Source organism: Trachemys scripta, chromosome 7 (genome assembly GCF_013100865.1).
Source record: "Trachemys scripta elegans isolate TJP31775 chromosome 7, CAS_Tse_1.0, whole genome shotgun sequence".
Taxonomy (NCBI): domain Eukaryota; kingdom Metazoa; phylum Chordata; order Testudines; family Emydidae; genus Trachemys; species Trachemys scripta.
The window spans coordinates 58,779,008-58,799,185 of record NC_048304.1 but is presented as its reverse complement, the minus strand read 5'-3'; the positions used below and the strand labels follow the sequence as shown (position 1 = coordinate 58,799,185).

At 47.1% G+C, this 20,178-nt stretch overlaps 1 pseudogene; it reads left to right on the top strand.

Annotated features, from left to right (window-relative positions):
- Positions 1-18,650, top strand: part of LOC117880089 — a 35,130-nt pseudogene extending 16,480 nt beyond the window's left edge.
- The last annotated feature ends 1,528 nt before the right edge of the window (positions 18,651-20,178 follow it).

The following is a 20,178-nucleotide window of genomic DNA, read 5'->3' as shown; positions in this document are numbered from 1 at the left end:
AACCTTGCTCCCTCCCAACACCAGAGGTGAACAGAAGAGACCCAAACCCCTCACAATTCATGCAAATTAAACTAGGTTTATTCAAGTTTTTCTAATAATAGTACTTTTCTGGCATAACTGCTTCAAACAGGGCATGAAAAAAGGGCAACAAAAGGAACTGAATCCTTAGAATATACGAGCCAGATTCTGCTTTTGTGCCAGTGTAAATCGGGAGTAACCCTCGCAACGTCAGTAGAGTTTCACTGGTGTACATGAGATCAGAGCTGAGCCCGAAGATTCTTGGTAGGTTCCCTGGGCAGCCCAGCTCCTCCTCCTCCTCCTCTCCTGTGAGCCAAAGGAAAACAGAAATTCGGGCAGGCTGCACAAAGTTTCCGAGCAGTTACCCAAAGTCTCAAGAAGCCGTTCAAAGATAACAAATCACAAGTGAGAAATGTATCAACTTGACACATGTCTGAGATGGAAAATCCCCATTCGATAGATCCTTCAGCCCTTTTCCTTGCCTGCACAAGATCGCTCCCTATGGCCCATTTAACACCAGACTGGGCAGAGCACTTGCCAAAGTCCGTTTGCTTCCCTTCAGAAACTCTTCCATGGCCTAATAGTTCTCACTTTCTTAATGTTATCCCATGAGCGCTGGCTCCCTTCCTCCCACCTTTGGAACTGACACCCTTTCAGTATGTATAGACTCAAGTGATACTTACCAAGCTATTTACCATGTATAATATTTCCCCATAAGTCAATACCAGCCTCCAGCCCCTGGATTATTTGCTGCTTTTCCCTACATAAGAACAGCCATACTGGGTGAGTCTTATGGTCCATCTAGGCCAGTAGCCTGTCTTCTGACAGTGGTCAATGCCAGATGTTTCAGAGGGAGTGAATAGAACAGGGCAATTTATGGAGTGATCCATCTTCTGTCATCCACTCCCAGCATCTGGCAGTCAGAGCCTTAGGGACATGCAGAGCATGGGGTTCCCTGAGGCTCCTACTGTTGGTCAATCTTTCTAGCAGTACAGAGCCCGGAACTGAGGCCCCAGATCTACAGATCATTTAAGCATGGACTTAAATCCACCTTTGTTCAGCAAAGTATGTGAATGCATGCTGAAATGTAAGCACCTGCTTACGAACTTTGCTACAGCAGGGGGGCACTGATTGTGCCCATCCTGGGATGAGTTCCCAGGGGGTTAATGGATTGTGCTCGTAATATGTCCATGAGGCAGGAGAATGCCAGTCTCTTGACCCTTCACAGAAGCAAGCCAAGGCCTAGGGAGATGAAGTGACGCATGGAGAGTCTGTGGCAGACTCAGGAATAGAACCCAGGAATACCTGTTGATTTATTTATTGCTTTTCTTTTAATAAATGTATAGCGAGACCATCTCAATGGCACCTAGGGCAAATGTGGAAAGAGAAGGAAAGAGAAGTCTTAGGCTAGAAAAGATTTAAGGCATATAATGTGCTCTGAGGGTATATCTACACTGCAATGAAACACCCATGGCTGGCTCCTATCAGCTGACTTGGGCATGTAGGATTGGGCTAGGGAGCTGCTTAATTGGGTGTAGATGTTCAACCTCTGGGACCGCATGAGGTGGGAGGATCCCAGAGCACTGCCCCCCAGTCTGACCCTGAATGTCTACACCACAATAAAACAGCCTCCTAGCCTGAGCCCCGTGATCCTGAGTCAGCTTATCTGGGCCAGCCGTGGGTGTTTAACTGCAGTGTGGACAGACCCTGAAAGGCTAGCAAGCATGGGCCTGGAGGGGATCACCGGAGGTCGTTTTAATGTCAGGCCACCCAGTCATCTGGGACTGCCTCAGCTGGTCTGCGGTATCATTGTGATGCCCAGGATGGGTACTAGGCCTGCAGACAGCAAGGTCCCAAACCATTTCCCGCTTTGCAGGTTAAAACTAACCTCTTGAACTCCAGGAAGCAGCAGACCGGAAACCAGTGCAATGCAATGAGCCTTGGCATGGCATCCTCCTGCTGGCCTGCGTTATCAAGCTGGGGCACTTGACCTGACCGTCACACATCACTGCATGGGGCTGATGAACCAGAGGAACTGATGCAGCCCTAGGCTGACAGGGCCCTAGGCGGATCTCCGATTGCCACACTATCACCTTCTCAATATCCTTCCCCAAACAACCAGGGCTTGAGACAAGGCGAGGAGACCTTGGCCTCACAAGAGAGTCAATGGTCAGACAAGAGCTGAGAGAGCTCGGTGGGGCCTCAGGGTATCTGGTGTCCCAGGACTCTGCAGTTAACGCTAGCCTGGCCCAGGCACACTCACTGGATGTTCCCCAGGCAATTTTCAAGTCAGTTTTCAGGCAGAAAATGGCGCTTTGGCTAAACTGAAATTTTTCACAGAACTGCATCGATTTTGAAGTTTAGGTTCTGAAAAAAATCAGAACAAAAATTAGATTTTTATTCTTTTTGAAATGTACCTTGTTTTCTATTTAAAAATAACATAAAAATGAAAAGGTTCAGCATTGCAACGAAGCATTGTGAATGTACTGGAAGGAAGCACCTGGATTGACCTGCCATGACATTTTTTGGGGGGAAATTGTTTTGCGAAAAATCTCAGAATTTTTCATGGGATGGAAAATCTCCAGATGAGTCCATCTGTGGAGCCCCTCCAGCTCCTAAGGGCAGATGTAGAGCAGAAAGCCCACCACTCCCTGAGTTTATACTGAACCGACTTCCTGCCGGACAGGGCTGGGCCACAATACAGGGGCCCCAGCCAAACGCTGCTAAGACAAGCAACAGTTCAGTCATGGGGGACTATCTGCCAGTTACCTTGCATTGCACAGCTGGCTTTGTTTGACTTCGCTCCTCCTAGAAGTGGCAGTTAAAAAAGACAGTCGTACTGATGAATAGGTTAAAAGTATTTAAAACATCCTAAAATACTTGACAGGGGTTATACTGGGGGGAAAAAAGAAACACCATGTCATCCAGAGTATCCCAGAAACAAGAGATGGAAAAGACCCTCTAGTTCATCCCTCTGCCAGCACAGAATTGTTCCCTATGGAGCATTTTACAATTTCTCGGTTAGGTAAATGTGTCCCCACCCCACAATGCTGTGGAATTGTCTTCCAAGCAAAGCATTCATCACTGTTAGCTAATGTACTGTTCTAGCTGTTATCATGCATTAATACCAGCAGGACTGAGCCTTGAGAGCTCCATGTCTTAAGTGGAGCTTTATATTAGACCTTTGTGAAACCACAACTCTCCTTCTCCTTCCAGGACTCAATAAACAGCTTAGTCAAGAGCTTGACTATCTGTTCAATTTAATTACAGGACTCTTGATTTATGATGCAGGAAAGGCTGTAAATGAGGACATTGCATTGGCAAGTCAACCTCGAAACGTTTTCAAAATCAGCAACAAAAATCCTCACATGAAGTCTTGTGAAAACAACCCCCTGGAGAACTGAGTGCAGCATTTAGCTAGTCTCAGTGTTTACCCAACAGAAGAGATGAATGACTGACTTTGATTTTTCATAGGTGTGCAAATAAGGAGCATTAGACTTGCTTATCCCAAAGGGTTGACCTTCATCTGTCAGTGCTGGTGAGATGATCACGTGGCCGCATGTCCCAGGGGAGCCAAAGAGTTGGAGATTGTGGCTTGGCACAGCTACTCTCTGTCAGGAAGGCAGGAGGAGGTAGCTTTTCATTTAACAGGGAGTCTAGGGCACTGCACACAATATGACTAGCAATAAAAGTTACTTTCTAGATGCTCAAATATCAAAAAGAACAGGAGTACTTGTGGCACCTTAGAGACTAACAAATTTATTAGAGCATAAGCTTTCGTGGACTACAGCCCACTTCTTCTGTATGCATCCGAAGAAGTGGGCTGTAGTCCACGAAAGCTTATGCTCTAATAAATTTGTTAGTCTCTAAGGTGCCACAAGTACTCCTGTTCTTTTTGCGGATACAGACTAACACGGCTGCTACTCTGAAACCTGTCAAATATCAAAGTCTCCATTGAGCACCAAATAATCCCAAAATAAAAAAGCACAGCAAGAAAAGATGTACCAAAAAAAGGAGAGAAGAACTCAGTCCAAAAGCCTGGTTCCAGCACTTCCAAACTACAGGGCTATTAAAAATCCTGATTCTGGAGCCACATTTTGTAAATGACTCTTTCTAATAGGATGCAATAAAATCCCAGATCTAAATAATCCCAAATGCTGGGGTGTGTGGAATCTGGATCTGAATTTTGTGGTTTAGGTTTTTTAACCCATCCTAAGCAAATGTGTCTCTTTGTCCCCCTCTTGTGGCTTCTCCATGTAATACTTTATCAGTCTGTTACTGCTTCCAGATAACGGATTTAGTCCTTTTCCTCAAGCAGTAACAGCTCATTGTTTTTAGAGCTGTTTGGAAATTTTTCGATTACATTTTTTTAATGAGAAAATGACAATTCATCAAAACAAACTGCAGGAAACAGTTTTCACAAATTTCATGTTTTAAAAAAAAGTTTGGAAGAAACAGTTTCAAAATTGTCAAAACATACTGATTTGTCATTTTCAAAACCAAAGAAAATCCATTTTTTGGTTCAAAACCACTTTACATTAAGAAATTTAAGCTTAATTTTTGTAAAAAATTCAAAAGGTTGAAATCAGAATGAAACATTTCAAAAACGTCAAAACAAAACATGCTGATGGAACTGGTCTGTTTTATTTATTTATTTTTGGATTGCTGGTTTGCTAAATGTTTTGAGACTTCAACTTTTTGCCTTGCTTCAGCCTGGGAAAGGTTTTTTTTTTTTTTTGAAATCTCAAAAGTGTCCCCAGGATATCTAAACCATTTTCCGCACAGCTCAAATGGTTTTTGCTCTATAGGTCCCAGGGTCAAACCCTACTTATGGCCCAAGTGGAGCAAGCTACGTGGTCGATGCAGAAGACGATACCAGAAGCAACACAAGAGCAAACCCTACCAATCCTTCTCTCCACAGAACTTGTTCTATTAAATAATGTACGTGCATCCCGACATCCATAACTGGGTGCGTTTCAGAAAGCTAAACAAATAAGCTAAAATATTAACGAAAGAGGAAAGCAAGAAGTCTTGATCTTTGCCCAGGCAAAGAGCCATCCATCTATGGCAAAAGCATGCTAGAGTCATGGGGCCTCAGGGTATGTCTACACTACAAAATTAGGTCGAATTTATAGAAGCCAGTTTTATAGATATTGGTTTTATACAGTCGATTGTGTGTGTCCCCACATAAAATGCTCTAAGTGCATGAAGCCAGCAGACTGCGTCCACAGTACCGAGGCTAGCGTCGACTTCCGGAGCATTGCACTGTGAGTAGCTATCCCACAGTTCCTGCAGTCTCCGCCGCCCATTGGAATTCTGGGTTGAGATCCCAATGCCTGATGATGCAAAACAGTGTTGTGGGGGGTTCTGGGTACATGCCGTCAGGCCCCTCCCCCGCCATCAGAGCAACGGCAGACAATCGATTTGCGCCTTTTTACCTGGGTTACCTGTGCAGACAACATACCACGCCAAGCATGGAGCCCGCTCAGCTCAGCTCACTGTCACCATATTTCATCTGGGTGCCGTCAGACGTGGTACTGCATTGCTACACAGCAGCAGCCCCTTGCTTTTTGGCAGTAGATGGTGTATTATGACTGGTATCCGTCGTCGTCATACTCCAGTTCAATCATAGGCACCTGGGCAGACATGCTTTGTCTCCTGGAGACTCAGTCCTGCCGGCAGTCCTATTGAACCGTCTTGACGATGATGGCTAGCAGTGGTAGTACAGTATCTTCTGCCAAGCACCCAGAAGATGTCGAGGGCTATCAGTCATGCTGCACCGTCTGCTGCCAGCTTAAGATGTAAAAAATAGATGGACCAGATTTGTTCTGTATTCATTTGCTTCCCCCTCCCTCCGTGGTCACCTGTGCTCGCCACGCTGGGCAAACAGGAAATGAAATTCAAAAGTTCGCAGGGCTTTTCCTGTCTACCTGGTCAGTGCATCTGAGTTGAGAGTGCTGTCCAGAGCGGTCACAATGAAGCACTGTGGGATAGCTCCCGAAGGCCAATAACGTCGAATTCCATCCACACTACCCCAAATCCAACCCGCAAAGGCCGATTTTAGCGCTAATCCCCTCGTCGGAGGTGGAGTAAAGAAACCAGTTTAAAGGGCCCTTTAAATCGAAAGAAAGGGCTTCGTCGTGTGGACGTGTTCAGGCTTAATTCGATTTAACCCTGCTAAAGTCGACCTAAACTCGTAGTGTAGACCAGGGCTCAGTGAAGAAGTCTCCGCCTGTTCTGTCCTCTTGAGATTGTACTCTGGTACGATCAGCACTCTCACCACCACCAATTTCAAATGCAGCCACAGACCTGCACCCTTCACAGTGCCTGGCCCTATGTTATCTAAGTAGATTAATAGATGAATAGGCTTTAAAAGCAGAAGGGTCCTGCAATGGGGCATGCTCCCAACCCAATCACGAGAAAGCTAATGAGCATCTCTGGGCTCAATCCCTACCAAATAGACATACCTGCAGAGCCTGCTGGAGGAAGCAAGCTTAAAAAGAAGAGCTGGTCACAGGAAGGGGCAACAAACCGGGAGGAAAGCTGCTGTGCCTTGGTAGCAGCTGACTCTTGTTAGAGCACAGCTGAGAGGGAACAGCTGACAAGCCTCTGCTGTTCACAAAGATGAACCAGAACCCCAAAAGACTTTTGAAAGGGGGATGGACTCTGAAGGTGCTTGAGCGTGACTCCTGAGAAGGGCCCTGCCTATCACAGGACCATTGCAGTCATCTAGACTGACCACCTGTATACCCACGCTGGAGAACCTCACCCAGTAATTCTGCATCCAGTTCAGAACTTCCTGTCTGAGCCATAGCAGATCTTTGACAAAGACACTCAGTTGTGTTTGAAAGACTTCCAATGATGATGAATCCACCACATCCCTAGTTAAGTTGTTCCAATGGTTAATTACCCTCACTGTAAAAATTTTTGCTCCTTATTTATAGTCTGAATTTGTTCAGTTTCAGCTTCCAGACACTGGATCTTTTTATGCCTTTGTCTGTTAAGTTCAAGTGCTGTCTACTATCAGAAATCTCTTCCCCATGTAGGTACTTGTAGACCATGATCAAGTCACCTCTTAATCTTCTCTTGGATGAACTAAATGGTTTAAGCTCCCTCGTTTATGCTCTAGGAATTATTTGGGAAAGATCTACAGCAAGGGTCTCAAACACATGGCCCGCGGGGTGATTTTCTGCGGCCTGCGAGCCACTCGCAGCCCCCCCGCGCCCCCCCCCAGTGTTTACCAGAGCGGCAGTCGGACGTGGAGCGGGAGCAGGGCAGGTTCCCTGCCTGCCCTGCCCTGCCATGCGCAGCTCCGGGAAGAGGCTGGAACGTAGGGAAGGAGGGGCTGTGTATGGCTGTTGCTTTAGGCAGCGCCCCCAGCAGCTCCCATTGGCCGGGAACGGGGATCCACGGCCAATGGGAGCTGCTGGAGGCAGTGCCTCGAGCAACAGAAACACACAGCCCCTCCGCCCCTCCCTTCCCCACATTTCAGCCTCTTGCGGGGGCAGGGCAGACAGGCAGGCAGGGAGCCTGTCCTGCCCCCGGTACGCGTCGGGCCAGATCCTGGCCCCCGAACCCCTCCTGCAGACGAACCCCCTGCCCTGAGCCCCCTGCCGCACCCTGCACCCCTGCCGCACCCTGCACCCTGACCCCCTGCCATACCCTGCACCCCTCCTGCACCCTGACCCCCTGCCTCACCCCGCACCCCTCCTGCATCCCAACCCACTGCCCTGAGCCCCATGCCGCACCGCTCCTGCGCCCTGACCCCCTACCGTACTCTGCACTCTGACCCCTGCCCTGAGCCCCCTGCCGCACCCTGCACCCCAACCCCTTGCTCTGAACCCCCTGCCTCACCCCGCACGCCTCCTGCACCCTGAGCCCCCTGCCGCACCCTGCACCTCTTGCATCCCAACTCCCTGCCCTGAATCCCCTGCCGCACTTTGCCCCCTGACCCCTTGCTGTACCCCTCACCCCTCCTGCACCCCACTCCCCAACCCCCTGCCCTGAGCCCCCACCACACCCCACACTCTTCCTGCACCCCCTGGTGGCAGGGAGGGGGCAGAGTTGGGATGGGGATTTCGGGGAAGGGGTTGGAATGGGGGCAGGGAAGGGGTGGGAAGAGGCGGGGCCTCATGGAAGGGGTGGAGTGGGGGCGGGGCCGAGGGCAGCAGGAGGTGGTGGTGTCAGTAATGCAGCCCTCTGGCCAATGTACTAGTCCTCATGTGGCCCTCATGGTCATTTGAGTTTGAGACCCCTGATCTACAGCCTGTGTTAGGCAGGAGGTCAGACTAGATGATCACAATGGTCCCTTCTGGCCTTGGAATCTAGGAATCTCTAAGTCTCTTGTAAGGATGTTTTGCAGACCTCAGGTCACTCTTGTAGGTCTTTTCTGAACCCTTTCCAGTTTGCCAGCCTCCGTTTTGAAGGGTGAACACTAGAACTGGACACTGTTTTCCAGGAACGGCCTCATGAATCCCATGTATGGAGGTGATAACCTCTCCTTACTTTCGCTTGATATTCCACTGTTTATAAATCTGTGCCTTCACCTTTTTAGCTACAATTTCACAGTGGGAGCTCATGCTCAGTTGGCTCTCTGCCATGAGCCCTGAGTCTTAAATACTAAATGCGAGACCGTAAAGTAAGAATTGCTTTTGCTTATCATGGCTGGAACCCCGGCAAGAGTTGTTCATCGCAACCATTGTGGTGGGCCGTGCCAGGGCTGTAAGTGTGAGAGAGAAGGACGATATCGGAGGTTTGGTGAGGAGATAGAAGTATAGCAGTAAAAAGACAAAGGGGCTTTCTAATGCAATGAGGGCACACGCTCTCATCCCATAAACCTTTTGTACCAAGGCCCAAGTGAGTTGGCCTCACCAGAAATTTAATACAATAGCTACATTCATCCAATCCAGGGAGAGAAACAATACCATGTGACTTCAGTGACCAATCACAACTAAGCAACTCAGCTCGAGTTTCAGATTCCAAATTTTAAGTAGCAAGCCAGGGAGTGACTGAAACAGGTGAACAAAAGCATGGCTGAGCAGGGGATGCACCTGTAAAATCACGACCTTTTCCTGGATATTCTGTGCAGGGGAAAAAAGGCAAAGCCATTTGCTGAAGTGATTTGGTGTTCCTTAGGGGCTCATCAATATCTCCTGGGCCTTCAGCGATCCAGTCCTACAGACCATGTGTGTGTGTCTCCACATTTCAGAGTGGTAGCTGTGTTAGTCTGTATGCTAATTTTTCCCCTACTGTTACTCACACCTTTTTGTCAACTGTTGGAAATGGGCCATCCTGATTATCACTACAAAAGTTGTTGTTCTCCTGCTGATAATAGCCCACCTTAATTGATTGCTCTCGTTATAGTTGGTATGGCAACACCCATTTTTTTCATGTTCTCTGTGTATATATACCTTCCTACTGTATTTTCCACTGCATGCATCCGATGAAATGGGTTTTAGCCCACGAACGCTTATGCTCAAATAAATTTGTTAGTCTCTAAGGTGCCACATGAACTCCTATTTCTTTTTGTCTCCACATTGTGGTTGAATGTCTAGTGAATTTGCTAAGGATCACCACAACAGCTGACCCCTCTGGAAGCTTGCTGGATTCACATGTGCGATTCTGACATTCCTAACTTGACATCAAACACGGTTCAAGGTGCTTTCCAACAGCTCACAGGCTCCTGTGGGCCACATTTCACTAAGTTCTTTCATATAAATCTCATTTAAAGTCTCTAGTTCAATCAGTTATAGCAAAAAAGCACAGAAGGAGTTTCTAAATATCTGTTTTTCTCCCCATGGTCCTGTGACTTTGAAACAGCTTGTTTCAATAACTTCAAATTTGGTCAGATATTATCAGCTGGCTATGGGCTACATATGCCAAATTTGAAACTCCATGGAGGGAGGAGAGGGATTAGAGGAGAAGAAGGCAAAATTGGATTTACATTGGAAAGCAAGTCTCATCTTCAACTAGGGTGTGGCTCATTCTGCTTCATAATGCATGTCTAATGAAAAGGAAATGAGGGTATAACCTGGGAATTTAGAGAGGTTTCTGGTCAGTCTTTTGTAATCATTTTCAGTGAAGATTTGCATGTACCCTTCTGCCCCCCAAAATCACACAATTTTTATATTTATATATATATAATATGGGCTGTCAATTAATTGCAGAAAACGCATGTCATAGACTTTAAGGTCAGAAGGGACCGTTATGATCATCTGCTCTGACCTGCACAACGCAGGCCACAGAATCTCACCCACCCACTCCCGTAACAAACCCCTAACCTATGTCTGAGCTATTGAAATCCTCAAATCATGGTTTAAAGACTTCGAGGTGTAGAGAATCCTCCAGCAAGTGACCTGTGCTCCATGTTGCAGAGGAAGGTGAAAAACTCCTAGGGCCTCTGCCAATCTGCCTGGAGGAAAATTCCTTCCCGACCCCAAATATGACTATCAGCTAAATCCTGAGCATGTGGGCAAGACTCACCAGCCAGACACCCAGGAAAGAATTCTCTGTAGTAACTCAGATCCCACCCCATCTAACATCCCATCATGCATATTTACCGCTAATAGTCAAAGATCAATTAATTGCCAAAATTAGGCTATCCCATCATACCATCCCTTCCATAAACTTATCAAACTTAGTCTTGAAGCCAGATATGTCTTTTGGCCCCACTGCTCCCCTTGGAAGGCTGTTCCAGAACTTCACTCTTCTGATGGTTAGAAACCTTCATCTCATTTCAAGTCTAAACTTCCTGATGGCCAGTTTATATCCATTTGTTCTTGTGTCCACATTGGTACTGAGCTTAAATAATTCCTCTCCCTCCCTGGTATTTATCCTATTGATGTATTTATCGAGAGCAATCATATCTCCCCTCAGCCGTCTCTTGGTTAGGCTAAACAAGCTGAGCTCTTTGAGTTATTAACGTGTTTGTTATTTTTTTTAAAAGCATTAATTGCACACCTCTGGAGATGGGACTCCGTGGTGGTCAGGCAGGGAGGGAGGCATGATCTCTGGCAATTTGGGAGAGCTGGTTAAACACCTTTGGGGAGGGGAGGAGCCCGCCCACTACCACCTGCACAATCCCCTCCCAGCTGAACAGGGCCAGCCTGAAGGGTGAGCAAGGGGGCCACTGCCCAATGCACCATGCTCAGGGGGATGCTGCTGTGTACCTCTGGGGCAAAGGAGTCCTCCTCCTGCTACCCTGCTCCACTGCTGCTCCTGCCTCCTCCCCCCAAGGAGCTGCCTGTGACACTTCACCCCATATTCTTAATAGAAATATGGTTATGATATGAATATGGCATGACTAAGAAGTACTTTATGCAAGATGGCTCATGTAAGATATCATTGGAAAGGTTATGATTACTGAATGTGATTATCCAATTTGTATGCATGTATCATTTCTGTATCTGAAGCTAGGAATATTGATCATGTATCTGCATTTCAAATGTGCTACTTTGGGTGACACCCACAGCTAGCCCTTCACTGAAAACAAATGGTTCCCACCATACACAAGAGCTATGTAAGGCAGGGGAGTGACACCATCAAGGTTCTCCTCTGCCTCCCTGCCCAAAGGGATACTGGGAAACACCTGGAAACAAGACGTGAACTGGGGGGAGAAGAGCTGAGCCCAGGCTGGAAGCGTGTCTAGCCTGTGAGTAATAATACCTGAAGTTTCAAGCTGCAGGCCAATGCAACTGGCTTTCAAGAATCTTTTCAATCTGCCTGAAACAAAATTTAGGGTCAGAAATTACTATTTGTAGCCAATTTCTTTAGTGTATTAAGTTTAGTCTCATGTTTTGTTTTATTTGCTCAGTAATTTGCTTTGTTCTGTTTGCTATCTCTTATAATCACTTAAAATCTGCCTTTTATAGTTAATACATTTGTTTTGTTTATTATTAAACCCAGTTTATGCAATTTCTAACTGGTGGGGGGGCAAAAAGTTGTGCATATCTCTCTTCACATTGAGGGAAAGGGTGAATTTTTATGAGTTTGTGCTGTGCAGATTTTTCTATACAGCGCAAGACAATATACCTTTGGGTCTGCTCTCCCAGGGAGGTGGGCACCTGAGTGCTGGGGCAGGTCCCTTAAGCTGAGTCTTCCCAGAGCTGATCTCAGTGTCTGTGGCTTTCTGCAGCTGGGTGTGGCCCTGCCTGTATGCGTGCTAGAGGAGGCTTAAGAGCCTGGCTCAGCAAGACAGGTTAAAGGGGGCTCAGATGGGCAGAACAGGTGGGCTCAGTGGTATCTCAGTACATCAGGTGGTACCTTAAGAGGGGGGCAACGCGTCACACCACCCTGGCCAAGCTGCTCCAGACCGAGAGCCTGCCTCCTCTCTGCTGTGCAGAGCAGGCGGGGGGCTGATGTCAGGGTGTCCCCCTCCCCCCACACATGTACCCAGTCACTGCTGAGCTGGGTTGGGGAACACAGGGACTGTGTCTGCTGCTGCTGCTGGCTCAGGAGTGAATGCTGCCAACAGCAGCTGCTACTGCCTGAGTAAGCGTTCAGGCTCCTGAGTGCTCCGCTTAAAGAGAAAGTGCCCCCCCCACACGTACACACTCCCCCCACCAACACACACACACACTTTCTCAAACCAAACCAAAAACTGAAATGGCGCCCCACTGAGCAAGGAAAGGGCTGCAGCTGGGCCATGGGCTCTGGCAAGATGCAGCCCCCATGCAATAGCACGAAGCCCACCTTGAGTCACAGACCGAGCGCCAAGCACCACAAGCTGCAGCAGCAGTGCAGAAGCAAGAGTAGCGATACACCATGTCCCATGCCCCCTTTCCTTCTGTGCTGCTGCTGGCAACAGCATTGCCTTCAGAGCTGGGGGCTCAGCCAACACCAGCTGCCCAGTGCTTCATTTGTGCCAGGGCTGAGCCCCAGCACCTCTTTCGATACAAATTAAGCACTGGGGGAAGGCAGTGGGGCCTGGAGGTGCTGGAGGGTTGGCGAGCCTGGGGAGCCCATGGTAGCCAGGGCTGATGGATGGGGGAGCCCACAGGGACCATGGCATGGTCTTCTATTGTTGTTTAACAGTGCGATTAAAACTCTGATTAATCGTGACTATTTTTTTAATTTCATGATTAATCGCAATTAATTTTTTAATTGTTTGACAGCCCTAATATATATATATATATTATATGTATATATACACACACACAAAATACAGTGGTGTCTAGTGGTTCCAAATGAGATCAGGATTCCATTGTGCTAGACTGAGTCCTGCACATAGCAAGGGACAGTCTCTGCTCCAAAAGTCTTACAATCGAAATAGAGGCAGATGGAGACTCAAAAAGGCTGAATGGATTACCCATCATCACTGAAGTCTGCTATAGCACCAGGAATTAAACCCAGATTGCTCGAGTCCCAGTCCTGGGCCTCCTTACCCATAAAGCCATCCTTCTTCCTACATCAATCCAGTTTAGCTCCCAAGATGAAGGGCACTAGGAAAGTATGTGGTACTGTTATTTTTCACTACAGTACAAGCACATAAACCATGTGCATTTATAAAAGGCACAGCAGCTTTTACACTGAGATGGTAATGACAGACATTTCTCACATTGTCCTTGGATTTATTTGTTTGGAAGTTGCTCTGTTGAGGTTCTGGGGTTGGTTGGTTTTTTGCCTGAGATAGAATATCACAGTTTCCAGCAGGGTGTCTCGGCCCGGGAAATATCTCCTCTGCGGTGGAAATATCCGTATCCTAACAACTACACAAAACAATAGTGAAGTGTAACTAACTGTGAATGGCAGTGCACTGCTGACAAGCTCTGACCATTAACATTTTCCTTTGTTGAGCTCAGCAGGCGAAATGCAGCTAACAGGAGCTGTCTGCTGTGCTGAGCACTCACAAGGATTTCATTGTAAGCGCACAACAGAAAAAGGAGGGTGGCTCGCTCAGAAAATACAACCTTCTGTGTCGGATTATATCCTTACACATTAATTGTGGGGAAGTGTCTTTAGAAACATGATGCTTTTTACGCTGAGCTCCTTGAGGTCTGGCACCGCAGAAGGTGAAATAATTGAGATGAATAGGGCCAAAATCTGCCCTCGCGATCTTGTAATGTCATTAGGTTTGCATGGGTGTATCTGAGGGCAGAAATTAGCCCATGTGTATGTAACAGCCTACTTGGGATATCAGTGAGGTTTGAATGCAGGATCTCGTGTGCTATAAGATGAGTTAAGGTGTAAGGGTGACATGCCAATTCTCCCCTAACTCCCCTAGGTAGAAGATGTAGGAGACTCGCTAACAGCTTATATGGAGCAGTCACTTGAAGCCCATGCAAACCCAGTATGGGTTAGGTATGGCTGACAGCTCATGTCATCCCACTTCTCCCCACTCCCTCCAACTCAATTAACAGGAGCATGCTTAGCTCTAGCCACTGCTGTACTTGTCTGCAATGTGCCTAGCACGATACTTGCACTAGGAAAGAGGAAAACAGGGCAAACAGTGCTCTTTCCTGCCTGTCCTCCCAAGAGTAGTGCCCTCCCACAACCATACTGCCACACTGCTCCTAGGAGAAAGGGGGAGTCGGGGTGAGGGGTATGCCCATGCACATGAGCGTTTGACATGCACATGGATACAGGGCATCGAAGACAATTCCTTCCCAGTGCTCAGTGTGACGGGATAACCTTCCCCTCATTGCAGCATGAGGAACTCAGCAGGCCGGTTAGTGGGTCAGCCCTGAAATCTGCACCCAAGCCCTTGCCTCATGGAGCCCTGTGGGATAATACCTTTGGCATAATACAACTGAGCAACATAGATCAAACTCACATTACGTGCCTTCTTCTGCAGCAGGGGGCGCAGATCATGTGAGCATGTCCTGCCTGATCGATTCCCTGCTATCGTAGGGGCTTCAGGCACTGATGGTACCTTGGTCTCTGCCATCTCTGCCTTTGGCTCAGTTTAGTCTCCTGAGGGCTGAAATGCTTTGTCATTTGGCTTAGCATAGGGTGTCTGGGTGAAATGTAAGGGCCAGTGTTATGCAGGATGTCAGAGTGGATGATCTAATGGTCCCTTCTGGTCTTAAACTCTGTGAAATCAACAAGCATCTCAGTGCCCTAGACATTGCTGATTGTGTCAAGGCAGTCTGGCAGCTGTGGAGGGTTATCCCCACTTTACAGATGGGGACCTGAGGCACAGAGAGATGAAGTGGCTGGGCCAAGCTCACACAGGAAGTCTCTGAGAGACTCCAGAAAGAGCCTCCTGGCTGGGATCCCAGCTCACTCCCTTCACCACAAGACTCTGTGCCTGGATTTTCAGTAATCGCTCTTCGGCCTAGCAGAGAAATGTCTAGCATGATCCAATGGCTGGAAGTTGAAGCTAGACACACCAGATCGGAAATAAGGTGGATTATTTTAACACTGAGCGTAATTAACCATAGGAACGACTTACCAAAGGTCATGGTGGATTCTCCATCACTGATACTTTTTAAATCAAGGTTGGATGTTTTTCTAAAAGATCTGCTCTAGGAATTATTGTATGGAAGTTCTATGGCCAATGTTACACAGGAGGACAGACTAGATGATCATGGCTTTAGAATCTATGAAATGAGAATGATGACACTTAACCAATCCTGATGAAAAAACATAACTACAGTTACCAAGTTATAGGCTTCCCTAAAAGAAGATAGAACAGTATTTATCAGCAGGCAGATCCTTAACTGGGTGTAGATGAGTGGCCCCATTGAAGTCAATGGAGCTGTGTGGATTTACCATAGATGAGGACCTGGCCTATCCGGTTCAATCAAAACAACAATGTGAAATGAAAGTTAAGGTTGCCTAGTGATGCATTTTAAAAAACCACACTACAACTCCTAGCTGCAAATGCTGCAAATGCTGCAGTATCACTATGGCAAGTGGTAGTGCTTTGGATTGTTACTGGAGAACACTGCAGTACTTTTTTTTAAATATAAAGGTAACATTTTTCAAACATAAAAATGTACAGAAAGCAAAACAAAACCTGCACTCAGTGAGTTACAGAGAGTCTGTGCAGGGCAGTCAGAGCCATAATCCAAACCCCACTTACAGAAAAGAGCCCTACTGTATGCTCCTGAAAATATTGACGTTTGAAATCCGAAGCACATGTGATGCATTAATGTGAAACAGGGATTACATACATGCTGCTCATTGCCCTGCAGCTCAGGAAAAGTCCTTATGTAATGAAGAACTGAAAGACTTATGAGGGAATCCAATGGACTGTTATCGTGTAAAAATACCAGCCCTCTCCAAAGTCAACTCGCAGTTGCTCAAATATATGCCGGTATGTGTTTTGTTTTCCAGCAGGTCTGAGAGAGAAGGAGCCCCATTCATGTCAGCTCCTGGTAATCTCATACCTACAGCTCGGTGAATGAAACAGTGACTTGGGAAAGTCACTGCTTTTCTTTCCAGTCAATTCTCAAACATATAAAACCCACCGCCAGAGAGCCAAACACGCTCAAACAATGACAGTCAGTTTTGTCAATTACAGAAACGTTGTGTAGGCAACAAGAAGGGAATGTTTCATCCAACGAGGGGCTCCGCTTCTGGGTGTTTCTCCTGTCAGAAAAAACCCGAATCATTTCTTGATGCTCCGTATTTTTTCTATTAATAACCAGCTGAATCCCATACACTTCAATCTCACGCCTGGCTGATGCCAGCAGTGACTCTTTAATCAACGCCAAATGAGCGAAAGAGAATAACAATGCTTGGCACTTACAGGGTGCCAAAGAGTCACTGTCGAAAATAGCACTTGATCCAGGGTAGATAGAAGAGCAACAAACCCAGCTTTCTCAGAGCCCTCTGCTAACATCTTAACCGAGCAAATCTCCCAGTGACTTGGCCTGAAGTCAATGGGAGTTTTGCTTAGGAAAAAAGCACTGAAGAGGACCTTCATACTAGAGAAGCTTTCAGATGTATCAGAATTAAGGCCCACTCCCAACATTTTGTGAGGCCTTGGTGTCCTTAGTGTTTCCTGTCCCATATATCGTCCTATAGGGACGGTGGGACTAGGATATGATTGCCATAAGCAATACAATCTTCTGCTTCTGTGAGGTCCCTGATCATGGCAGGGAAGTCACGGACTGGATGTGGGACATGCTTTATAACTTTGGATACAGTTTGCATCTGTGTAGCAGAGCAAGGGGCTATTTTGGGCCATTCAAATTTCTGCGGCAAGGCTGGCAGGACCCAGGTGTGCTTCTGTATTGCCCTGAGCCTTTGGAGAACCCACAGATCAACAGGGCTCCTTGATATGGTATCTGACAACACTAGGGACTTGTGCTTCCTATTCAGCAATAGTTTAGATCTCATGTCATTTAGGTGCAGAGGCAAAGCTCTCCAGAGCCAGTCCCTGGAGGCCGCCTGCTTGCAGAAGACACAGGCAAGCACAATGCCTCTTCTGAGGCTAGGGCAGAGCTCTTCCGTCTCCTTTTCGGGTGTGCAGCCTGTATTTCCCCAAGCTACACTGGGCACAGTCCCACAGCCATAGGCCCAGACCCTTGGTGCAAAGTGGTGGTCAATGCTGGCATTTCCGTAACCCACTCAGGGTTACACTCTGTCCCCCTCTAGTGGTGGCTGGGCTACACAGCTACAGCCATGGCTAACACAGCTGGGTTTTTAGCTCCCCCGCATAGGTCTGAAAGGAGGAGGAGCGAGTTCCCTGTACCAGCTTCTCCCTGTTTGCCCCTCCAGGGCAGACCCTGAGTTACGACCAATACACCTGCTCTCATCTGAGAGCTATGAAGAGGGAGATTTGGGGAGGAAAAACAACAAGAGCCTGTGAACTGCGTTGGGCTTGGAGTACTTCCTTTGATGAGACAGGGGCCGTGCATTTGTCTGCCATTCTGAATTACTTCTGTCTACGCCAGGATTCTCATTGTTACTCAACAGGTGTGCTCTTGCTACACGAGATCACAATGGCCCCATAGCAGCTTGCACAGCTTTGGCTATGGCATATGCTTGTCCTTTTAAGGCTGGAGTCTTCAAAGGGAGTTAAGGGCGTTAGGCCCAGATCCTGAAGGTATTTAGGTGCCTAACCCCCATAGGAATCAATGTAGGTGCCTAAATACCTTTGAGATTTTGGGCACTGAGCTCCCCTTCAATTTCAGAGGGATTTGGGTGCCTATCACCCATGGCCTCCTTTGAATATCCCAGTTTAAAACACAGAGGCATCGGAGGGAACGCCCATGCTGGGCCTGAATCTGGGAGTCACAGAGAGCCAATGCACGTGCAGCTGAGAGGACCAGTTCTGGGCAGCAGGGAGTAACCAGATTTCAGGAGACCTGCGCCAGCCAAGTCCACTTCTGCCCCCAAGAAGGGCTCCAAGGAAGTGGTGTCCAAGACCCAGAAGAAGTGGGATAAGAAGCAGGAGCAGGAAGGAAAGTTACTCCATCTCCATATGCAAGGTGCTGAAGCAGGTTCCCCCGACACCGGCACCTCTGCCAACACCACGGGCATCATGATTGCTTTTGTCAGGGATGGTTTTGAGCATATCACCAAGGAGACGTTCCCTCTGATGCTTTTCAACAAGTGCTCGACAACTGCTTCCCCGGGCGAACCACACAACCGTGCATCTGCTGCTGCCGCCGGGGTTGCTAGCCAAGCTAGTCATGCCCAAGGCCACCAAGAACATCACCAAGCTCACCAGCTCCAGGTAACCAGAAGCCCATGGCTAGTAGTGTTATGAACAATAAGAAGGAACTCTATAAACATATCAGGAACAAATGAAAGCCTAGAAATGGTACAGGTCTGCTATCAGATGAGGATGGTAAAATTGTCAATCGTGATGCAGAAAAGGTAGCAGTATTCAATACAAAGTTCTGTTCTGCATTCAGAAAGAAGCAGGATGGTGTATTCATATCTTGCCATGATAACAAACTACTTTCCACTACATCAGTAACTAGGGAGGCTGGTAAGCAGCAGCTATTGAAGTTAAACCTTTTTAAATGTGCAGGACCCAAGAGTATCAAACAAATTGGCTGAGGAAATCTGAATCATTAATGCTGACTTTGAAATACTGGACTAGAGGACTACAAAAAAGGTTAAGCAAAAATATTATTATAAAGAAGTTATGAGCTTGAGGTAGGTATTGCTGGGGGAGATTCTCTGTCCTGTGTTACACAAGAGGTCAGTCTAGATTATCATAATGGTCCCTTCTAGTCTTAAAATGTATGAATCTGTGAAACTTGAGCTAAGGCACTTCACAGATTTTTCCAGTGTTACTTATAGTAACATATGCAAGAAAGAAAGAAAGAATGTAGGAAGGAAACGATCAGGGTGGTAAATAGCCAACTTTGTTGTAAAGCAAAAGGCAATTGTAAATTGAAGAGAACTCTGTATTGGAGTTGGCTCATTCCCTAAAGTATTAGGGTTTATATCCCTCATAATTTCCCCTGGATGTTCTCATTATTCTTATAAATATGTGTCTTTTTTTAAATTCTAGTAAACTTTGAGTCTCCATGACATCTTGTGGCAGTGAGTTCCACAGGTTGTTTATTCACTATATAAATTTTCCTTTGTTCACTTCTAAAAGTATTGCCTTTCAAGTCTCCTCTTCCTTGCCCTGTGAGTCAGGGTTAATAGGAGTGCCCAGTTTACCTTCCCTAAACCATTCATCAGTTTGTAGACTGCTGTCATGTCCCCACTTCCTCAAACCTTCTCTAAACTAAACAGTCCATATCTTTTCAGCCTCATGCAAGAGTCACCTTAGCCCTATAATCATTTTTGTGATTTGTTTGTGGACCGTTGATGAACTGAAAAAGAAGCAAAATTGGCCGCATCAGTGATTTGTTGTGAATTCCTAGCCCAGCTCTGCAAGAGACAAATGTAGAAGGAGAGAGACCCTCAGGGGCACAGAGAGGAGGAGATACAGAGGAAGACTATTACAGAGAGCTGGAGCTGTAGAGGAGAAAGCTCCCACACGAGCAAGGGAATGGCTGTCTGTGGGGACAAATATTAGGAGTGTGGGCCGAGCAAAGAGTGGGATGGGCAAAGTCCCTCATACCAGAGGGAGCAAGACAAGCTGTAGGCCACGCGCAAAGGGGAATCTGGTGTGGTGTGGCCTGCATCTGAAAGGGGCTGGGATGGGGCAAAAGCCCATGTGCAAGTAGGGGTAGGAGCCTGGCCTGCATACAGAGGAGGAAGGAGAAGACAGGGCCGTGGCCCACGTGCAAGGGGGTTGGGACA